This window comes from Erithacus rubecula (genome assembly GCF_903797595.1).
Source record: "Erithacus rubecula genome assembly, contig: scaffold_565_arrow_ctg1, whole genome shotgun sequence".
Classification (NCBI taxonomy): Eukaryota; Metazoa; Chordata; class Aves; order Passeriformes; family Muscicapidae; genus Erithacus; species Erithacus rubecula.
This window is the reverse complement of record NW_027635773.1, coordinates 20,083-44,191: the sequence shown is the minus strand read 5'-3', so window position 1 is coordinate 44,191 and position 24,109 is coordinate 20,083. Positions and strand designations below refer to the sequence as shown.

The following is a 24,109-nucleotide window of genomic DNA, read 5'->3' as shown; positions in this document are numbered from 1 at the left end:
AATGGCATGGAGAAGCAGTGCAACACTAAAACACTAGAAAAGGGGAGCATAGAAATAAACACATGAAAACATCTTGGATTGTTTTTTTCCATTTTCATTTCACTTCTGGAAAGCTGTTTCAGTTTTCCAAGAATCTTCTCCACAGTCCTGTCTGCTCTTTTCAAGAGCCTTTCATGGAGAACGAGGTCGAGCTTCTGTCACAGGTTGTGTCACCAATGCAGCTTCTCTTGGCTTTCCACACTGTGTGTGCAGCACGAGTTCTGCAGCAAAGCAGGGCAAATGTTTGGAGAACTTTACAACTTATCCTTTCTTTGTCTTGTGGACTGGGCAGTTGTGCCATTGGTAAGGTTTCATTGTGATTATTCCAAGCTTGGAAAACAGGAGGTGGTACCAGGAATTGTTAGGGAATGCAACCCTGACTGGACTCAGAGAAAGAATCTCCAGAGCCTCCAGCTGGAAGTGGAGAGTTGTGTGATAATCATTCCCGCGTCTCCATGGACACCTGCAGAGTAACCTAGACCGTGAAAATGGGCTGACAGCCGTAGTTTGTTTCTGTGTTCAGTTTAGATCATTCTACATCTCTTGCACTGGTATAAATCAAGAGCACAATCTGTTCATGATAAGCACTAGACCAAGCTGGACTGCCCAGACTAGATGACAAAAAGAATCTAAAAAGGGGAAATGCAGGTGAACTTAGTGGTCTTGGTGAACATTGTCTGCAAGAAGGGTAGTTTTTTCTAATAATTTCTAGTCCATTCCTAATGCTTTTATCCTTCTGAGAAGGCCATTTGCATCCCAGATTCCTCATCAAAGGAGAACCCTGAGCTTGTGGAACTGTGTCTCTGCTCCTCTCAGGGACAGTCAGAGGGAGACAGGAACAATTTGGAAGCAGTTGTATTAAAGCAAAACCAGTTATTAAGTAGAGATTGATGTCATTCACCCAAACCAAAAACTTTGGCTCAGCCTGGAGCAGTGTCCTTGAGGAGTGTCCCCAGCCCAGGGAGGAAGGCCCACACTCCCCAAGGAGGGGAATGTCAGGACACGCTGCTGTTACAATCTGGGATGGGGCTTTTCCAGCCTGGGGTGCTGCCCTGTCACTCAGATGTGCCCAGTCTGTGTCAGCTGAGCAGCTCTGCTGAAGTTCTCAGTGGTGGCACTTGGTTGTTCCCTGCTCTGGGGATTTTCCCAGCTCTGCCACAGCTTCAGCTCCCTCTCAGGATGTTGAACTTTGGGATGGAGTGTTGCCCGATCCGAAGAAAACACAAACAACCGAAGTCGTTTATGCTGTGCTTTATTGAGGCCTCGGGAGCCTGTGGACTAGCGTCCAAAGACAGAGCCCCATTTGACAGAAAATTCACAAGGTTTTTATATGCTTCTTTACACGATTTCTTCATCTTAACAGATTCTTACCACATTTTTGATACCTGGTACCATAATCTTTCTGACATTTAAGATTCTGCCAAAAGGTGCATTCTTTAGATAAATGGATACACTCCTTAAGATAAGTAATTATTTCACAACTATACTGCTTGCATTACAAAATTTGCTATAAAGTTCATCTGCCGGTTACATGCGGCCTACTAAGCCTTAGCATAACTACTACTAATGTCAACTAATGTCAATTACTAAGGTTTATTATTACTTTAATGCAATTTATTATATCAAATGGCAACATTTCCCCCCTTTTGAGCATTCTTCAGTCTTCTGCAAGGATGCTCAATTCTTCATTATCATCGGGTCTTTCAAATGCTGGATTCCTTTTCGAATGCTGGATTTTCTTGCCCGATAGCAACTTCATACTTCGGAGGAGACAGGTGCATTTCGTTGGTTCTTGTTAAAGCTTTTATTACCCTCTTGGTGTGTCTGGTTTCTTTTTCAATAACTCCTAAAACACACATACACTAACTAGATAATTAATAACAAGACTGCAATCAACACAATGTACTGTATTATGGACGAAACCTATTCAGATGTTAATTAGTGCAAAGTATTATTAATTTTATACTAGTAAAATCTTAAATAAACACAACTTGTTTTGTTTATTGTATAGTTTAATTGTTTACTTTCCAATAAGCCTATTTCCTGTGGGCCCCAAGGGAGAGTAACATTCAATTTTGCTAAGATTTTTGTTGTAAGAATACTGTACAAGAGCCTGTGGTCATTTATTTATACTTGGTTTTATTAAAGTTTGGCATTTCTACTAGACAAGTTCTAAAAGGGCTAGTAGCGGAGACTAATACTGAACAAAAGAAGTGCTGTTTGTTCTAGTTTTTTCGTTTATGTTCAAAAACGGTATCACTGTGCAACTTTGCCATACTGTTTTTCTCGCTTATTTTATATCAAGTGTTTCAATGCCAAATATGACTTTGGTCATTTCTGAATTTATAGAAGGTAGGTTTTCCCTAAGCTCGGTACGTATTAATCCAATAGTATCTTTTTCACAACAATATCCCAATATTTTACTTTTTTCCCAATCTTTTATGTTTCTCACAGTGTTCTGTATTCTCCACTTACAATGTATTCTATATAAATTGGCCCTGTTTTCTACTAACAACAGGGCTTCCCTCGTGTTGCGGGCTCCTGTTGCTGTTTTTAGTTCTGTTTGCCAGGTTAGGGCACGATTTCTCCAAGAGCAAGCAGTACACAAAGGTTGTGACATACCCCACTGAGATTTTATAACTGTAGAGTGACACTTTCCACAATGTAACAATACTAGCGCTTTACCAGTACACTTTTTCCCTTTGCAGTTTCAGCACTTTCTTATCTGTAAATTTTGAATCTTGTTAATTATAGATTGTTCACAGTTATCTAATAGTCCAGTGGCTATTGAAATGTCCGGATGATCCCAATTAATGTTGATTGGTTTACCAGTAACTTGCTGGAGTTCAAAAACTGCGTCTTGTAAAAACAATTTATTTCGTAGCTGGCGAATCTTTGAGTTTTGTTCCCATTCTGGTATCATTTTTGGTAGGAACCCAAGTTGTACCTGAGGGAGTAGAAACGCAAAGGTAACTTTTACTTTAATAAAAAACTTTTGCTGGCTTTTGCCAAATGCTAGTGCGAGAATTTTATATTGGACCCAAACACTTGGTTGAATGTCATGCACTGGATTTTCCGGTGACATATTTTCTAACTACTGGGTTATTTTTCAAACAGGTTGGACACATAGCATTCACTTTTTCTAATGTTAACATCTGGTTAGAAATTACTTCTTTTTTTTTTTTTTTTTTTTTTTTTTTTTTCCTTGAAAAAAAAAATTTTACTAAGGCCTCTGCTTCCCAATGGCATTTATTATGTTTTGTTTCCAGAATTGCCTTCATGATTCTGGCAGGCACTACAACTTGTCCCATTGCGGTTACATACCATTCAACTTTATTCTTTTGGGCCAGCAGCAGTGATGCCAGTTTTTCGTCATCTGGGGAGTACTTAGGTTCTTGTAATAAATGTGGAGTTACTGGGCTCACCTTACTTGGTACCAAAGCCATTTGAGTTCATACTTCTCTGGCCACTTCCCGAGCCGTCCAATTTGCCATCCAGTTTTCTTTGTAGATTTTTTTATTTTCCTTTTGATGTCCTTTAACATGCATTACAACCACTGATTTAAAATACGCCTTTGGAGTAATACATAGAGCTCCATGAATATGTACACCTCCAAAAGCATATCCAGAATCAGTCCATATGTTTACCTCTTTTTTCACTTAATTCCAAAGTTCTTGTTAATGCAATAATTTTTGCTCGTTGGGCTGAGGTTCCGGGAGTTAGGGCTTTTGCTTTTACCACTGTTTTTACTGTTGTTGCAGCATACCCTGCATACCTGCTTCCATTTTCCACAAAACTGGATCCATCAGTAAGCAGTTTCCAATCCGGGTTTTCCATTGGAGTATCCTTTAAATCGATTCTGCTTGCATGTACTTGTTCAATCACTTCCATGCAATCATGCACCAACTTTCCTTCCTCTTGCTTGCTGCGGGGAAATTCTGCTGGGTTAACATAATTAGTCATTTTCAGTTCTACATCATCCTGTTCCCTCAGGATTGCTTGGCATTGTAGCATCCTGCTGGACGAAAGCCAATAACCCCCCTTTTGCTCCAGAACTGCCAGTACCATGTGAGGCACAAATACTTTAAATTTTTTTCCCAAAGTCAATTTTCTGGCTTTCCGGATGAGGATCACCGTGGCCGTAACTGCCCGCAAGCATGACGGCCATCCAGCACTGACTGAATTTAGTTGTTTTGAAAAAAAATACTTTACCGGGCATTTCCAGGATCAAAGTCTCTGGAGTCAGCACTCCGAGTGCTAACTTTTGCCTTTCATTCACATATAACTGAAATTCTTTGTTTAGATCTGGGAGGCCTAAGTCTTCAAAGGCCTTTTTCCTTTGTCGATCCCAGTGTAACTGTGGTTCTTTCAGGGCCTCATACAAGGGCTTAGCTAAGAGTCCAAAACCATTTTAAAAAGGACCTAAGCCTTTGATGGTTTCTTGGAAGGGGTAGGGCACATATTGCTTCTATTTGATTGACTCCCAGCCTCCTTTGTCCTTGCATGATTTCGCATCCAAGATAAATCACACTTGCTTTTATCAGTTGCCCGGTAGCTACCCTGACCCAGCATATTTAACAATGCAATAGTCAATTTCAGACACGTTTCTTTTTCTTCTGCTGCTAGAAAAATATCGTCTACATACTGGAGAATGACATAAGAGAATGGTGACTCTCTTACCTTAGCAGTCTTCCAATCTTTTAATTCCTTTGCCAATTGATTTCCAAATATCGTAGGACTATTTGAAACCTTGAGGCAGCCGGGACCAGGTGAGCTGTCTTTTTCTTTTAGTGTCAGGACTTTCCCACTTGAATGCAAAATATTTCCTACTTTCGAATGCCAGAGGGATGCAGGAGAAAACATTTTTTTTTTTTTTTTAAATTAATAACAGAAAACTATTTAAATTTTTCTGACACAGATGTTAACAAGGTATATGGATTGGCAAGCACTGAGTGAATGTCCTTGGCAATATTATTAATTGCCCCTAGATCCTGCACCAATTAATTAGTTCAAGATTTAAGAACAATTAATAACACCACCAAAGAGAATGCCAGGCACGGGCTGCAGGACTGCGATGGGACCGCGGTGCCCCGGGCAGGCACCACATTTTTGGGCTCCTTGTGCTTTCGAGGCTGTGATTTGGGCACCTTTGTTACCGGCTTTGCCATGGTGCCTTGGCAGCAGACGGTGACGCGCAGCTTTAAGCACCGCCCGGCGCTTTCGGGGCTGGGCACGGAGATGTAGTAGTAGGTCTCTCCGGGCTGGAACTCGAAGCCGAGTGGGAAGGGGGTAAAACGCTGGATCTTTTCGGAGAAGCGGACGGGCCCGAAGGGAGCCTGGGGCCGGTTGCACTTCCAGCGCATGAGGGCGCCAGGGGTTTCGTAGCAGCCGCGATAACCTTCCCGGTTTACTATGAAAAGCGTGAAGGTTTCTGCCTGGCCGGTGGGCACTGCCCCCTTGTAGTGCGGGCAGTAAATGTCTAGGTAGTCATTGATGGCCACTTGGATGGAATAGTCGTCTTGCAGGAACTTGGGGTTGCTGCCGTTCCAGTGGATACTGTGGCGGAAACCGTGCACTGGCGGCGCCCAGAACAGCGGCGCCCAGAGCAGGAGCTCGAACAGCGGCGCGGGGCGCATGGCTCAGGCTAGCCTGAAAAGTGCATACATACACTAAAAGATACTTATAGTTCTGTGCCTTCGGTAATTCTGAAAATTTTACTTGTCAGTAATTTCCTGGTTTTGGTCCCATTTGTAGTTTCCTTGTCTGACTGAATACAATTTTGACCAATTTAACGTTTTGGCCATTCCAGTCTTAATTTTACTAACAATTCCTGATATTCCCTGATAGATTTTTTTCCCTCACCACTGTTTGGATCCCATTCTGGATCATTGTTCGGCACCAAGCCACCCACGGCTCTCCCAACCGAATGCAGCCCGATCACTTTCCGAGCACGCTCCCCCCCCCCTGCCCGCAACACTATCTCCTCCTCGGTGGAACCCACTAAGGCATCCAACAAAACCTACAAGTCATTTTAATCTGGACTCCGAGCTTTAACAATCACCCTGACTACCCGCGCCACTTCTCCAGGACTTTCACGGCAACCACCTGCTGATTGCCTCTGAATCACCAGATCTCCTCGGGAGAAAGGCACCTTTACAAGCACCTTTTCTCCTTGGGGTCCCATAGCTTTCCTTAAGGAGGCAATAAGCCGGGGTTCCCCATGATTCTTACGTTCCTGTCTAGTTCGAGCCGTGAGCGGGGCACCTCGCCGACCCTGGGAAGAAACAGGGGAAGGGGCTGGGGAACGCACAACAACTTTCCCAACATTCCCTGGCACTACCGCCATTCCCGCCACTTCCTCCTCTTCCCCCCCCCTTTTCCTTCCTTCTCCTCTTCACTGCTCTCCGGCAACAGCGGACACAGAGAGGAATGGGGTGAAACAGAGGGGAGGGGTGAGACAGCCGGAGGGGGTGAGACAGCAGGAGGGGGTGAGACAGCAGGAGGGGACGAAGCAGCAGGCACATCGGGTGATATTATTAAAGACAAATCTTTCTCTGGTCAAGAGGTTAAGGCTAAGCACTGGACACACTTAAATTTTCCTTTACAACCCCCCCCACACTCAGGTTCTTTTATTTCCAATACCATTATTTTACATTCAGTCTGCCACTCCTTCTTGCGGCGCAGCAAATAAAACAAATCTAAGCACTGTATCACATCCCATTTTTCATTTTTCCTTAAATACTGCATTAATGAGTTCAGGGTATCATAATTCACAGTACCATTTTCTGGCCGTGCCGGCCCCTCTCGCTCATATTTTGGCCATTAATGATTACGATAATCAAACCCTTTACTTTTCTACTTTTTCAACAGACATTCTAACGGTGTATTTCCGGGTATACCCTTAGAGTACTGAACCATAGATTTGAATGCTTTAAATGGCATTTTGAACCGGTTTCACTTACAACTGTACAACAACTCGGCAACCGATTGCAACAACCAATATGCAGCAACGTACAGAACAATAATAACCACAATTAATATTAACAGTTTAACAGAATCAATCATACCACATACTCACACTCACACAACAGAAATAAATAAATATCAGAATAAATACCAGACCAATCCAACTTGCCACTTCTCGACGCCGCGAGGGGCAAGTGCCGGACCTGCGCAGCTTTCGCCGCGTCTGACAGCCGGCGCCTAGGCTTTCCAGACCGACCAGACGTCTTAGCCCAACCCTGCGAGGATCGCCGCCTCGTCTTATGAGCAGGCACCCAAAACCAGAACCAGAAAATAAAGCACCTTCGGGCTTACCTTTTGCAGTCGTCCGCCAGGCGCGGGGGTCGGGCACGAACCGATGACTCCCCGAGAATCACTCGGTGCCGGCGTGGAGTGGATCAGAACGCGAACCGCCCCAGCCACCTTCGGAGTCCTGCCGCGGTCGCCAGAAAACTGTTGCCCGATCTGAAGAAAACACAAACAACCGAAGTCATTTATGCGGTGCTTTATTGAGGGCCCGGGAGCCCGTGGACTAGCGTCCAGAGACAGAGCCCCATTTGACAGAAAATTCACAGGGTTTTTATATGCTTCTTTACACGATTTCTTCATCTTAGTAAATTCTTACTTCATTTTTGATACCTGGTACCATAATCTCTCTGACATTGAAGATTCTGCCAAAAGGTACATTCTCTAGATAAATGGATACACTCCTTAAGATAAGTAATTATTTCTCAACTACACTGCTTGCATTACAAAATTTGCTATAAAGTTCATCTGCTGGTTACATGCAGCCTACCAAGCCTTAGCATAACTACTACTAATGTCAACTAATGTCGATTACTAAGGTTTATTATTACTTTAATACAATTTATTGTATCAAAATGGCAACAATGCCAGGAGAAGAAATCTCTGTCAGCCCCATAGCAATGATCAGACAGAACAGTGGTGATGAAACCAGGCTGGCAGCACCAGGACTGGTCAGTGCAGGCAGAGGCAGCACAGCTCCTTCAGCCTGGGCTGGGCAGTGCTGGGACATGTGGCAGTAATGAGCAGATGGGACTCAGTTTCTTCATGTAGAAAAAGCCAATTCTTTATTCACATAGCTCATATTTATAGGAAATATTTAAAGGCACTGTGTTAAGCCCAACTGGTCAGCAATACAGTGAAATTCAGTTCATTGGTTGGTAAGGGTTATTGTATGTTTATCAGATTTTCTCTCCCTAGATATGTTTCCATGTTTCCTCACTGATTCTCATGGGACATGTTTCTTGTTTTTGCAGGTGTGAATGGTTGTTACCAGAATATATTGTTGTGCTAACTGACTTTCATTCTTATGATTTTTTACCTGGAAAATTACAAGCTAACTGTTAGCTTAGCTGGAGTAGCAGGGTTAAACCATGTTTTATAAGGCCTTTCTTTTATGATATCTCCACCTGTATGAATAGGGAGAGGAAGCATGATAGCACTGGGCATGGTGCATCACCCCAGGCTTCATCCTGCACCCATCCCCTGCAGAGCTCATGCTTTAGGGACAGCTCATGGGCATGGACAGCATACAGTGATTTTATAAAAGACTTTTCTCTATAATTGACTACAGTAGGTATCAGGTAGCTGCTGTCACTGGTTACCTGAGCCATCCAGGGGCAGTGACCAGGCTGGTGCTTCTCTGAGGAGATGCTGTGCTCAACAGGCAGCTGTGGCTGCCCAGCAGTGCAGTGGGAGTAGAGCTGCACAGGGAGTGGATTTATAAAACATTTCCTCCAGCATCACAGGAGTCTGTACTTGGAATGTGCTCACAGGTGTCTGAGCTGCCTCCCTGCCCAAGGTGGGGAATGCTGGGGGAGCTTTCAGCCTGTGAAACCTCTCCAGCAGCTATTAGGAGGTGACATAGAGCATATTAATGACATTTTCCAGTGGCACTTAATAGGGAGGAGCAGTGAGTGCCAGACAGTGAACTAATGCAAAAGGCTGAGTGAAAAAGGGACAGAAAAAAATAAAATGAGATTCAGGCTCAGGGCTCTTCTTCCCATCAATAATCCATCTCTTCCTTACCTGTGTCTGCTACATATCTTTCTGCTCTATGTCAAAATGTTCTGCTTTGATGTAACAAACAATCTGGAGAGTGATAGGACTTGTCTTTGTAGGAAAAAAAACCCCAAAAGAACAGAGGCAGGCTTTGCAGTCCTTGCTCAGCAGCTCTAACCAGAGCCTGGGGTCAGGGTGTGAGCTGAGCCCCCAGACTGGGCCTGGCTCCTGTTTTCCTGAGCCCCCTGGTGTGAGACATCCCATCCAGCCAGGCACAGCTGGGGTCAGGCAGTGTCTCCTGTGTGCCACCAGCCTCAGCCAGCTCCCAGTTCCTGGTGGCTCCTGGGGCTGGGGGTGCAGCTCTGCTGCTCCAGGGGTTTGTATCCTGGTAGTTTTTAATCATTATTTCATTAACAGAGAAGGTGCCAACAGATAACTTATTGTGGATGCTCTGCCAGTGTGATCATTTCCATACTGCAGCACTGCTGGTGTGTTTTGCTGGAACATTCACATATTGATTCCAGATTCCTTTGTTGCCTTCACTAGAAAGAAAGTCCCTTTTCCCTCACTCCCTGTGTGGAGAGAAACAAAGAGTAAAGGAAGGTGGATGTTATCTGGGGCTTGCTCACACAGCGAGGTAATTTTTGAGAGCTGCAGAGCCACTTACTGACTCATAGCTGGGGCTTGTTTTCAAACCCTTGATAGATTTTGGAATTCTCTTACAATGGCAAACAAGGATGCTCACTTGGGGACAAACCTGGAATCTGCCTCAGCAAGCTGGATCACTTTTGTTCTGCTTGCTGCAGCTTTCCCAGGGGACATTCCTGTGCCAGGAGGGACAGAGGGGTGCTGCAGGGGGGAGCCTCCTCTCCCTACTGGGCTCCTTGTGCTGGGCAGTTTTTGTCCAAGGGGTGGGGATGGGATGGGATGGGATGGGATGGGATGGGATGGGATGGGATGGGATGGGATGGGATGGGATGGGATGGGATGGGATGGGATGGGATGGGATGGGATGGGATGGGATGGGATCCATGGGATGGGATGGGATGGGATCCATGGGATGGGATGGGATGGGATGGGATCCATGGGATGGGATCCATGGGATGGGATGCCACTGCCGGGAGCTCAATGAGTGATTGCACAGCCCTGGGGGGAGGTTTGCAGGTTAGTGTATGATGTCCAACTTCCCTGCCTGTAGCTTTGCAGAGTAGGGGCTCAGCCCTGTCCCCATGCTGGAACACAAACTCACCTGTGGCCAGCAGCATGTGGAACGATGTGCTGGACAGGAGCTGGGCAGGATGAAACCTTTCTCCTTTAGTGAGGAAACGCAACTAGTCGTTTGGCTGGTCTAGGAAAAGAGAGATGGGTTTTTTGGATATCACTGCATGCTGCATATTCCACACAGCAGCCCTCTGCCTTTAGTAATGTGGTGCATAACGTGCCTGATCCCCCCTCAGTTGTGAGCCTGGAGGAAGCATGTCCTGTTTTCCATTTGTTTATTTATTTATCATCTTGTTTTCAGCCTCTGCAAAGCTTGATATTGGTATAGAGCCTGGGAAACGTGCAGGGAGTGGAGTAACAGATAGTTGTGATTTGGTTACAAGGCAATAATTTAAGTGGACAGGTTTAGCTGATAACATAAAGCACACAAGAGAAATCTCTCTGGTTTATAAATGTCAGCAGAGCCCCTGCCAGTGAGCTGCTGCCTGGTGCTGCTGCTCTAGCCAATATAATATAAGGAGATATAAACAGATATCTGAAAAAATCTGGCTGACCAAGATTAAAAGAATAGGGCTATAAATTAAAGTCTTCCTCAGCACCTCTTTAGGCAACTTTATGGACAGAGCACATCCCAATAAACGAGTGCTATGCTCAGGGGGATCTCCAGGTGCTTTGGGCTGCAGAAGCATGGGGCAGCACCCAGGGGTGGGGACAGCTTGTGGGGACACCAGTATCAGTCAGAGCTGGCATGGGAGACCAAAGCCTGGTGCTCAGAGCTGATAAAGGATTAAATGAGAACAGGAGTAAAACCATCCCTGCAGTGCTGCCACAGGATCAGTGTCTCCTGCTTGGAAAATAAACACTGCCACTCCGCTTTGACATTTATTCCCAATAAAGACCTTGTCATTCGTGCAGTGACAAGGGTTTTATCCTCTGGGAGTGCTTTATCTGTTGGACACTCTTTTTGGCTGTGAGGCAGCTGAGTGATTGAAGGGCAGGTGGGTGGCACATCCCCAACAGAGGCACTGGGAGCTCTGCTAAACCCTGGGGCTTTCTCATGATCCATCATCCCAAAGCCATGCAGTAACACCTATTCAAACTGGGAGCAGCTCCAGATGGGATTTCAGGGAGGAATTGTTCCCTGGGAGGGTGGGGAGTGCCCAGAGCAGCTGTGGCTGCCCCTGGATCCCTGGCAGTGCCCAAGGCCAGGCTGGACATTGGGGTTGGAGCACCTGGGACAGGGGGAGGTGTCCCTGCCATGAATGGGGTGGAACTGACGAGCTTTTAAGTTTCCTTGCCATGAATGGGGTGGAACTGACGAGCTTTTAAGTTTCCTTTCCACCCAAACAATTTTGTGATTCTGTGATCTTATTTTTAATTGGTTTTAATTTATTGTAGTTGTGGTTAAAAAGCTGGTAAGGAGTCCAAACCAATTGTGGGGGTGGGAGTTTGCAGTTCCCCCTCCACAGCTGGAGCCCTTCTGGCAGGTTCATGGAGGGGATTTCACAGCTATTTCTACTCGCTGGGTAGTTGATTTAGAGCTGGGAAATTAATTAGAATGGAAACTCTTCTCTCCCTTTATGAGGAGCAAGGGATGAGGTCTGGCAGCTGTAGGATTTGCAGCTCTCAGGGAAGAGGGACCATTCAGTAACACATCTATGCAGTGCCTACCTGTGGATGCACATCTTTTATTTGTCTGATGTGACAGGAGAAAAAAATGGTACAAAGTGGCTTAAATACAGGCATGTTTTTCTATATTTTTAATTGAGTTTCATTTCCCAAATGCAACTTAATGCAAACAATAAGTAAAAAAAATAATTTCTCTCGGGAAAAAGCTATTAACAGAATGATTCTGTTTTAGCAGCATGTGAAGCTGTGTAATTGCTTACATATGTATTGCTCCAGTGTGTGCTCCCAGTTGTTGAATAGTATCAAATTATACGAATCAAAGAGAATCAACTATTTTAAAGGGAAATGTCTAGAAGCTACACACTGAAACATGCTTAAAATTCAGGATTTCCAGCTTACTCGTCTAAATCAGCAATTTTATTCACATTATTCAAGTCAGCCCACCCTCAAACACACTTTTGACTTCAAAATACCCCAAACTAAATAAGACAGAAGACCTTCCTTGAACAGCTGTAACATTTTCAAGAGGCAATGTCAATCTTTTTATTGAAAACAAAGATGTTTTCCATGGTTTATTTATTAAAGCAGTGTGTTTATCCTGCTGTGCCATGAACCTGGGCTGCTGTGCAGTAAGGAGAAATCCCTGGAGCTCCTTAAATTCATCCACGTTTTGCTCTGGGGTTGGGATGCTCTTGGTTAAATCTCATTTAGTGTGCAGAACAGGAGCAGGAAGGGTTTGTGTCTTGGCTGATGCAGCCTCTGTAATTTGGCTGTGCTGGGTGAGGAGCTCATGAGCACCATGAGAACCAAGGCACTGGTTATGGGGTGAGGCACCTGCTCAGCAGTGTTCTGAGTGTGTTTATAGAGTTGAAGAAAAGGAAGTCACTTGTAACCTGTCTGGCTCAGGGCTGGTGACACAATCAGGAAAGGCTCTGGTTATGGGGTGAGGCAGCTGCTCAGCAGTGCTCTGAGTGTGTTTATAGAGCTGAAGAAAAGGGAGTCACTGTCAGCTGGCTGTCCCAGCACTATTTAACAATCAGGAAAGGCTCTGGTTATGGGGTGAGGCACCTGCTCAGCCCTCACTTCACCCTGAGTGCATTCATAGCTGTGGAGGAGGGAGTTGTCCTCCCCCAGCACACAATGGCATCTGATCCTACAGCAGCTGGGGATGGAAGGGACCTTAGATCTCATCTCCTTCCACCCCCCTGCCCTGGGCAGGGACATCTCCTGCTGCACCAGGTCATCATTGCTGTGTTTTCCCTTCTGGAAGAGCCCTGTCTGAGCCAGGGACAGGAGATGTGCTGTTGCCCTTTTCATGGAGATTCCACAGACTCCTTCCTGAGCAGCATGACCCAGCTCCAGCACCAGCGAGGGGCACAGGCTGGTGATGGCACCAAACTCCTGCTGAGCCCAGCTCCTCAGCGTGGGAGGATGCTCCCATGGATAGCCAGAGATGAAAGGTCCTGTGTATCACAAGTTAAAGGAGCAGGAGGAGGGCATGGAAAGCATTCCAAGTGTGGAGGAGGCACATCTAGCCTGTCCTGCCATTGTTTAAGATGGGGAGATAATCACACCTGTCCTCTCATATGCAGCTTCCAGAGGACAGGACTGATGGAGAAAAGGAGAGTCTACCAGAAATGCAAACCTTGTTCTAGTAGGAAATCCTCCCAGATGGATTTTCCTGCTTTTTCTAAATGCATTTATAGCTACTGGATGACTACAGGGTTTGAAATGTTTCTGTCTGAATTGTGACAAACATCTTAGTCTTATGTAGGAAGCACCAGGTCCTTTGATCAGGGAGATGTCTCTTTGGTCTTGAACAGGGAGGGATCAATCCAGAGCTTTTTGTCTGTGAGTACATGTATTTATTGAACAAAACAATTACCCTTGTCTTCACTTCCCTTTGGCAGGACATGCTCCCTGTCTCCTGCAAGCAGTTACTCTCCCAGGTATCTTTTTAGGTAAAAGGAAGAGAGAAAGAAAAGGCTGAATAGGGAATCCTCCTCAGGAGGGAGGAGGGTGAGCAGCTGTGGTCTGTCTGTCCATCTGTGAGCAGCTCTGTGGCTGTTCAGCTGCAGCCTGGGCAGGCAGAATTCCTGTATTAACAGAAGAAGAAATGCCATCAAGAAGTCACAACCAAATATTGCCTGTTCTTCACCCCAGTGCTGGGCTGGGCTGAGATGTGTTTGTGGTGAAAAACACTCTGAATTTCTTCTTTTCTGCATTTAAAACCAAAGCTGAATGTATTCTGTGTATTTTTGTTGGCAGATAGTAGTGATCATAAATTCCTTTTAATACAGTATTTCCACAGCAGCACAGCCTTGAAGTGCAGCATACCTGGCTGGACTCTGTGGGATGCTTTGATTTCCCTTTGGCAGCTGCATTTTGTTCTGTCTGCCCCAATCAGCAGCAATTCCCCTTTCTCCATGTAGCCTCCAAATCCAGTCCTGGTGTGTTTTAGTGCTGTCCTAGGACTGGGCTGGCAGGGAGGAAGGAACTGGGCTCAGGGTTTCACCTCCACCATGGATCAGAGCCAGCCTGGCAGCACAGGGACACCTATGGTGGCATTTCTGGGAGGGAAAAGCAGCACTTTAGGGATGCTGCAGGATGGGAGGGGGTCAGTGGTGGAGTCCCCACTCCTCACTGTGTGGGATGGAGCTTTTCTCCCCTTCTCTCAGGGAGCAGCATGTGCCTTCAGCTCCCAGTTGTTCCCAAAGCTCTGCAATAACATGACCTTTTGTTTGTAGGTCAGGCTGTTCCTGCAGGGTCACACGTGAGGCTGAACCTGCAGACAGGAGAGAGAGAAGCCAAGCTCCCAGACAGAGAAAATGGGCAAAGAGACTCGAGAGAAGAGAGAAGAAGGAGAAGGTACAGACACACAAGGCATTGGCTTGGGTGGGCTGTGGGATTCGTGCCTTTTATTAGAGGCCAGGTTCCCTGGTGCACTCAATTACTGCCTCTTCCTGAGACTTAATTGCTGGGTTAGGAGCTCAGCAGTGCTGAGAGCAGGCTCTGTCCTTTGTGATCCCTTTGGGATGGAGGTGGAAGTACACTGAGTGCACATTCAGAGGCACCTTCATGGCTTCTCATGCCACGACACTGAAACTAAATTGGTAATGTGGCTCCTTTGAATGACATTTAGTCCTTTGAAATATCTGCAGCAACTGCTCTGAAACTGCTTTTTGAGCAGAGCCCTTGAGATCAGCTCTGAGGGGCTGAGGGCTGGCCTGAGCCAGGTACTGTGTCCCCACAGTCTCACCTGCACACCAGGCACTGCCAGAGCTTCTGGACATCACATCTTCCCTGAACCCACTTTTTAAAAATGTGCTGGTGCTGGCTTCCCCCTTGTAGCCCTCCCAACAATGACTGCTGTGGTTACTGTGGGGGAATTTCCTGTGGTTTGTGGGATTTGCCACTGCCACCTGTAATGGGGCGTGGGCACATTTGTGGGCTGCAGGAATGTGGGCAGGGTGAGGATCCCAGGCACAGGGATCCTGCACAAAGCAGGAGGGGAGCAAAGCCCAGAGCCTTTGGAGGCTCCAAGCCTTAAACATCAACCCCTGCAGCACCCCAGGCCACACAGTTCCCAAGGATGTCAAGGCCTTCAGAGAATGGAGGTGGATTTTGCATCCCTGTGCCTGATGCTGGCTCTTGCCCAGGAGTCCCTGTAGCAGCAGGAGGGGGAGCAGAAGGTTTCCTTTGCTTGGGTGGCATTGCTGGAGGGGCTGCTACTGCTGCTGTCAGACCCCTCCCTGCTGTTGAAAGCTTTGCTCTTGGGGATACCAGCCCAGGAACACAAATGCAAGGACAGTGGAACCCCCCCCCCCCCCCTTGCAGAGGGACCCTCAGCCCCAGGAACCCAGTGCAATTGGAAACCACAAATGTGAAAAAACTGCCTGTGCCCAAAGGAATTGCAAAGAGAAGTGGGGATTTAAAAAGAAGTAGTATTTATTTAATAAAGATCAAAAAAACATTTTTAGAACATGTTTATTTAGAATAATCCTTATAATGAAACAATCTATAGAACGTATTTACATGGAAGTCTATTCACTTACAATCTTCAGAGTGTTTACAGTAACAATCTTTGGAGCCTATGCAAAAACAATCTTTGAAATCTATACCATTACAATCTTCAGAGCCTATACTATAACAATCTTCAGTGCCTATACTATAACAATCTTTGCAGTTTATGTACAAGCAATCTTCAAAGTCTATACTAGAGCAGCTTCAAAGTCTATGCTATAATAATCTTCAGAGCCTATGCAAAAACAATCTTCGTAGTCTATAGTATAAAGTCTTCAGAGCCTATGCAGTAACAATCTTTGTAGCCTATGCAATAACAATCTTCAATGTCTACGCAGTAAAAATCTTCGAAGCCGATACAAAAGCTGTCCTCAAAACGTACATACAAAACAACCTCTAACATGTAGAACATATTTACAGAGGGGTCATATCTGTGCCCATAGTTCCTGACAGCCCCGGAAGAAAGAAAGCAGCAGAGCCTTGTCCCTGAGCAGGGCCACCCAGCCCCGGCCTGGGCACTGCCTGTGGGCAGGGCATGGGAGCATCTGCTGGTCAAACTCCTGGGGCTCTGTCCTCATCCCAGGATCATGGGCTCTTCCTCATCCTTCTCATCGACCTCCATGGCCTCGGTGTTGTCCTTCTCGTCGACCTCCATGGCCTCGGTGTCGTCCTTCTCATCAACCTCCATGGCCTCAGTGTCGTCCTTCTCGTCGACTTCCATGCTCTCATCAGCCTCCTCCACATCCACCTCCATCATTTCTTCTCTGTCCTTCACCATCTCCAGCTCCACGTTCTCCTTGGTGTCTCTGGCAGCCTGAATGAGGCAGCACAACCTGACTGGGGTCCTGTCCCCCAGCATCCATGCCCACAGGGCTGCAGCCTGCCCGGGCAGTGGGGGTGTCCCCTCCCTGGGATGGCACTGTACCTCCACAGGAACAGCAGTGCTCATCCTGCTGGGGTTGGTGCTCCAATGCAGGCAGCAGGAAAAGTCCAGGCAGCAGGAAATGTCCAGGCAGCAGGAGCAGCTCAGCACCGACGGAGAGAGCGAAGAGCGAGTGAGAACAGACTGCTGGCAGCAGGTGAAGTGTCTGCTGTGCTGGTTACCAGCTCCTGGACCTTCCACCTGGAACCCTCTGCGAGCTGTGATGTCACAGAAGTTTCAGGGGCACTCCACACTGGGAGGTGGAACCATGGAATGATCAAACCCTTGAATGGTTTGTCTTGGAAGAGACCCTGAAGATCATCTGGTTCCAACCTGAGCAGCCTCCCACCACACCAGGCTGCTCCAGACCCTGTCCAACCTGGCCTTGGATGTCCTTGGGGATGGGGCACCCACAGCCTCTCCACACAGGTCCCTGTGTCAGGGACAGCCACCCTCACAGTAAAGAACTTCTTCCCATCATCAAATCTGTTCCAACTGTCTCTCAGTTTGATCCCATTCCCCCTTGTCCCATCACTACAGTTCCTGAGGAAGAGTCTCCCTCCTGCTTCCCTGCAGCCTCTTTACTTAGCGCAAAGTGAGGTTTCCACACAGGCTTCTCCTCTCCAGCCTCAACAGCCCCAACTTTCTCAGCTTTACTCTTGGGGAGGTGCTCTAGTACCCTCAGCAGCTTTGTGGCTTCCTGTGGCAGCCAACACCTTCACTGTGACCACAGGGGGCATCAGCTCTGGGGGTGTCCAACACCCCATGGACAGCACTGGCCTTGGGAATTACCAAAGCCTGGGAGCTCTGTGCTTCCCAAAGTTGTGGAGGGAGGAGGAGGAGATGAACAGGAGCAGTGCAGGGAGCCTAAACCACAGAGATGGGAGGCTGATGGTCCTGGGTGCTGTGCAGTGTTTGAGGAAGGTTTAACAATAGCCCTGGGATCTCTTCTGGGGCTGTGAGGGTGTTTTTGGTGAAGGAAGTCCAGAAGAACATTTCTCTTCATTGAGGTGTAGGAAATGATCTATGGCTGAGGTAGAGGTGGAATTTTCCTGGGATGGGAAAGGAAGGGGATGGTTCAGTTTCTGGAAAGAGCAGGCAGCAAACAGCTGCCAGAAGTTGGTGTTTCTGGGGGTTCTGGCATGGCCACAGGGCTGGGGGTCCCTGTGCACAGAGGGGTCCCAGTGGCCCAGCACTGGGCCTTGCTCATGTTCCTGGGCTGGTGTCCCCAAGAGCAAAGCTGTCACCAGCAGAGAGGGGGCTCTGACAGGAGTGGCCCTGCAGCAAAGCCACCAAAACCTGCTCAGGGCACAGAAATGTTCCTCAGCTTCTCAGTGCCTCAGCAGCTGCACTTTCTTTCTCTGCAAGTGATTGTGGTTCAGATAAACATTCCTTATATTCCTTATATTCCTTATATTCCTTATATTCCTTATATTCCTTACATTCCTTATATTCCTTATATTCCTTATATTCCTTATACTCCTTATACTCCTTATATTCCAACTCCAGAGAGGCTCAGCTGTGAGATCAGGGAGGTGGCTCAGGTCTTTTTGCAGTCAGGTTTTGAGAATATCTACTCGTAGGCAAAGAGAGAAGAGCAGTGCTGCTGTCCCTGGGCTTGATGTTGAGCAGGAAGGAAATGGGATGTGAAAACGATGCACAAATGGTGTAGAGATTGCAAATTGCAAAGAGAAGTGGGGTTTTAAAAAGAAATAGTATTTATTTAATAAAGACCATAAAAACATTTTCACAACATGTTTATTTAGAATAATCCTTATAATGAAACAATCTATAGAACGTATTTACATGGAAGTCTATTCACTTCCAATCTTCAGAGTGTTTACAGTAACAATCTTTGGAGCCTATGCCAAAGCAAACTTCGAAGTCTATACTATAACAATCTTCATAGCCTATACTATAACAATCTTCAGAGCCTATACTAAAACAATCTTCATAGCCTGTAGTATAACAATCTTCATAGCCTATACTATAACAATTTTCATAGCCTATACTATGTAACACAGTTCTGGGCTGCAGCTTGTTGGCTGGGGATTTTGTTTATTTCTCTTCACAACAAATAAAGTGCTGGGACACATCCAGGTGTTGGCAGTAAAAGAAGCATTGCACCCCCCCAGGATATGACCCCTGAATTTAGTTGGCCAATATCACTAGGAAACAAACTGACCATCCAAATATTCCACCTTTGCTCTGCTTCATTGCTTCAGGGGTTTATTCCCTGCTTTCTTTATTGCAGAGACACTGAAACACAACATAAACCGGATTTGCCTCAAAATATTTCTGATCTTAGTGCTTCCTGACAATTCAAAATTTTCTTAATGGAAATAACACGGAGCAGGTTTTTCTGAAATACTCTCCAACAGAGGGGTTAAAACTGATCATGCTTGATTTGGTAGAACTGAGCATGAGTCAAGGGACCAGTGTGTCTGATCCCTTTTCCTGCATCAGCAAAATTATTTCTTCAAGTCTCATCTCTCCTACCTCCTCAAAGAAGCTTTTCACTCTTCATTCACTGCCCCCAGTATTTAGTGGGCAAATACAATCAGTGTATCTATAGGGTGGAAACTGGCCATTCAAAGGTTCTCCTTCATTGTGGCAGGGGTTTATTCCTGCTTTCTTTCCTGCAGACACACCCAAACCCAACACTGCAACACCAGCTCAAAACAATTCTCATTCTGACTGTCCCTGAAAATTCAGAACAATACTCAGAGTGTTTCCCTGTTCCCAGGGACAGGCTCCAGGGCTGGGCTCTCACTTGCACAGAATGAGGAAGAGCTGCTTCACTTGCCAGTGGCTCAGGGGGCTCATGATCACTGCTTTGAATGCAGCTTTTGTGCACACTCTGCCTCCCTGAGCCGAGCAGCATTCCTGGGCATGGGCACCCCTGCTGCAGCCAACATCCTCCCAGCACAGCTGCAGGAATGAGATTGCAGCAAGCCCTGCCTGAAGGAGTCTCCAGTCTGCTCCAGTCCTGCACCTGCAGTGGAATCATCTTGTGCTGCCATGGGGGAGCAAAGGGGGTGAGGGGCTCTTTGCAAATGAGGGTCTCCTCAATGTGCTGCTGCTGCTGCTGCTGCTGCTGCTCCCTGGGCCTGATTCAGCAGCTGGTGCCTTCCCCTGCAGCTGTATCAGGAGCCTGCCTGGAAAAATGACACTGTCAGTGCAAGTGACAGCCACCCATCCCTGCCATGGCTCTGCCCACAGGGCATCCTGCCTACCAAGCTGCTCCAGGTCAGGTGATGTTAGAAAACATGAAAATACCTTCAAACAATGCATTTTCCACATTCTGCCAAAATCATGGCCACACAGTCCACATGTTGGGGGCAGACTGCTGTCAGCAGAATGGGGGCAGCCCCAGCAGCTGCTCTCCCCATGGCTGGATGGCCATGGCAGTGGAGGCGAGTCTCTCACCATGCCCACTGCTGTGGCACCCAGTGCTCTGCAGTTGTTCCCACTGAACTCAGGGTGCTGCTATAGCAGCAACATCACTTCACACATTTGATAACAAAGACTTGGAATGGCATACAGGACTTGCCCAACGAGCTACTAAAATAAAAAGGGGAGGGGGCAGGGGAGTTAGAAGAGTTCACTCCTTCTAATACAAGCATACATGGATTTAAGCAGGAACATTGGGCTAATCATACTGGGAACTGGTTTGAAAGCCTTGTCTCTAGCAATTCCTACCAGTTGGCAAGATTTTTTTCTGGTGAAAGGAGTAGATAAGTGTGGAGGAAGCTCGGCGAGGGAAATATGCAACCAATCAATGTGATTGATAAAGCATAGTTCCATTTATTGAAGGCACCATCTATATTTATAATCCAAAATACAATGACTAAGCGTATTTGGCATCATTTCATTGGTTTGAGGTACAGACGCCTCTCCTACTATTGGCTCTTGCAAGAGTGAGATGACCACCCCTTCTACTTTTTCAGCTAAGTCTGTATACGTACTTTTTAGCAGCAAACCTACTGCATCTATCCTCTATGCAGCAACAAATTAACCATCTCTTCCTTCTCGCACAACCTCTAGCTGCAGTAGCATCAATTTTATGAATAGGCTGCTATGGTCTGACCTTGCTAATACGTGCAGTTTAGCAGCTAGATTCTTGCTCTGAATCCTCAGATGAGCCATTTTCATGGCCTGCTAATAGGGCCTCAGCTGAGCCTTGTCCATTACTTGCCAACCAAGCATCAACAGCTAGGTCTATTAAGTTGTTAATTTGGGCTGTCCTACTTTTGTTGGATGTTACAATGATATAATCGAGCAATCTGTGTCCCTATTGTCTGTGGTCCATTTTGAGCTTTATTATTTTGCTCCTACAAACATTGCTTATTCTACAGTACTGTATAATTCTTACACGAATTACATTATATTCATATATTGCAAGATCACTATGTAAAAATCCCTTTCTTGCTAAATAGGTTTCTCATAACATTATTGAGGACCATATCAACTTATGGGGCACACTTTAAGCATTATAACAGTTCAAACAAAAGCTATCTTCATCTTTGAAAACAGAGGTCTTTCTTCTTCTCTTTGCTGGGGGCAGCAGGGATCTTCATCTCTCCTCTTTATTCAAACTTAAGGGATCACAACTGTTTCAACATCTGCTCATTTCAGCACAAATGCCTCTGCTCATATCTACAATTAAACCTATAATCTCTGTGTGCTGTAGGGAAACGAGTCTCTTCTCCACAGCTTAAAAAGAGAAATTTCAGTCCATGACTCTCCTCTTTCCCTCATCTGGGGCCTGACTCTTCCTTTTGTCTGGCCTTGGTGTTTTCATATTGTTTCTGTGCATATCTTCATCTTGGTTCTGTTCTTTCACTCAGGACAGAGAACAAAGTGTCTGCAAGTCTCATTCTGGGCAATGATAGAGTTAATATCTTGCTTAGGCAGTGGCTGGAGAAATTGGGATGGAGCATTTCAGACCAGCTGGGACTGGGATGGGATCGTAAGGGCCCAGCCAGAGAGCGGTGGGGGTTGTTCTGGCTGCATGGCTGTTTTCTGGTGTTTGCTGCATTCAATTCCAGCCGCAGGCAGATGGGTTTCCCTTCCCCTGCCCAGCAGTGAAGGGTGAGTCACTTGCCAGGACGGGCCCAGCTGTGTCTGCCCCAGGCTGCGCTGCCCAGGAGGGCCCGGCCGCCCGGAGCCGCTCTCCCGGTGGGAAAATGCCCCGCGGACCAGGGCAGGGCAGGGTTTGAATGTCAGCTCAGTGTTCTGCTGAGCCACGGGCTCCCTGGCTGTGCCAAGGGGAATCCAAGATCTTGGCAGCTGCGTGGGCCTCCCCTCCCCGTTTCTATTGGGGGCCCTGCTGAAAACGGGGCCCAGAGTCAGAGCCCAGCCCTGGCCCAGCCCCGGCCAGGCCTGTGGGCTGCGCGGAGGGGCCTGGCTGGTGTTACCTGTACTGAGGCCAAAAGCGAAAGAGAACTTTCTCAGCGTTTTTCCACCTTTACATGTGTGTTTCACAAAGAACTTTTCTCATTGGTGTAACGTGGGAATCCTTAAAATCAGAAGGTTTTGGGAAAGCTGCAATAAAGCAGGCCTCAGAGACAACAGAACTGCAATTAGAGCTAAGCAGAAAGCATAAGGCATGTCAGCAGAAAAGTTGTATGACGTAGAAAGCAAGGACAAATAGAGCAATGGTCTGTGTATTAACACTTGACTAGAATAACTCTCTAAGCTGCAGAAAAGTATATCTATCAAGATATTAGGAAGGTCTAAGCTTAATACTGGACCTCTGTGCATTGTATTTTAAGGCTTACATGTAGGTACTGTATTCAAAATAAGCAAGTATTATTTTAACCAAAGGTACATGAACTTATAGTGGTTGGATGAAACTACTGACATCATGCTTTTGCTTTTTGTGATTGGCCAAAAAACTTTCAAAGTGCATTGTAACATCACTATTCTCTGGCTGTTGCTGAGAGCATGAGCTTCTGGCATCTTCCTACTGTTCCAACCTTGTAGTGACACTGATGCTTGGGAGGAAAGAAAAAAAAATTAAGCAGCTTGAGAGACATTCCACAGCAATCCAGTCCCATTCATGAGTCTGTGCATAGACCCCTGGCCTGCCTTAGTGTAACAGTGTTTCAATATTAAAAATCAGACACCAATTGGTCCTTGTCAGGTCCATGGGAGGCTGCCCAGTTCCTGGCTGAGAAAAATTTCAGGGAATCTTTACAAACCATCACAGCAGCCTAGAAGTAACAGGGTGCTTGGGTGAGAGATGGTCTGATGGATTTGAACACATAGAAAGGATCCCAGCCAATGCATTGAACCCTAAGGGCAGATGCATCATTGGCCAGGGAAATGGTTGTGTTAAGACCTCAACCAATCACATGTGCTTATCTGGGACATTCAAACCCTCAATTAAGAAGAGTCCCAAACAATAAAGAAAGCTTTTATCATATGGATCACTGAGGGTTTGTGTGATCTCTGTCTCCCACCACAACCTGAATTGATGTAATAGGTGTGGTCAGTTGGAATGTTCAGTTAGGTGGTCAGTGGGATGTGGTCAATGGGGGTGGTCAGTGGGGATGTGGTCAGTGGTTTGGTCACTGGGATGTTGTCCGTGGGTTTGGTCAGTGAGTGAGGTCAGTGGGCCATGGTCATTGCAGTGGTCAGTGAGGTGTGGTTGGTGGGGGTTGCCAGTAAGTGTGGTCATTAAGGAGGGGAGTGAAGTGTGGTCAGTGGTTATGCTCATTGGAATGGGAAGTGAGTATGGCCAATAGATGTGGTCAGTGTTAAGTGGCTGGTGAAGTGTGGCCAGTGGGTGTGGCCAGTGGTTGTGGTCAATGGGGGTGTGGTCAGTTGGGTGGTCATTGGGGTGTGGTCAGTGGATGGGCTGAGTGGATATGTTCAGTGGGTGTGCTCAGTGGAGGTATGGTCATTTGGGTGGTAAGTGGGATGTACTCAGTGGGTGTGGTTAGTGGGGTGTGAGCATTTTGGCAATGGGTGCAGCCAGTCTGTGTGGTCAGTGGTTTATGGCCAGTGTTTGTGGTCAGTGGTGGTGAGGTCAGTTGGGTTCTCATGGGTGTGGTCAGTGGGTGTGACCAGTGGGTGTTGTCATTGTGTGTGGGCAGTGGGATGTGATCAGTAGCTATAGTCAGTGGATGTGGTCAGTTGGGAGGTCAGTGGGGCTTGGTAACTGGGTGTGGTCAGTTGGGTAGTGAGTTGGTGTGGCCATGGGTAGTGGCCAACGGGTGCAGTCTGTGGCAGTGATCAGTG

The 24,109-nt window shown here is 46.6% G+C and overlaps 1 pseudogene across 1 annotated transcript; it reads right to left on the bottom strand.

Annotated features, from left to right (window-relative positions):
• Positions 1–5,048: 5,048 nt before the first annotated feature.
• On the bottom strand, positions 5,049–5,675 carry LOC306816401 (ephrin-A4 pseudogene; annotated as a pseudogene). Its single transcript has one exon. The product of its transcript is annotated as an ephrin-A4 pseudogene (transcript).
• Between the last annotated feature and the right edge of the window lie 18,434 nt (positions 5,676–24,109).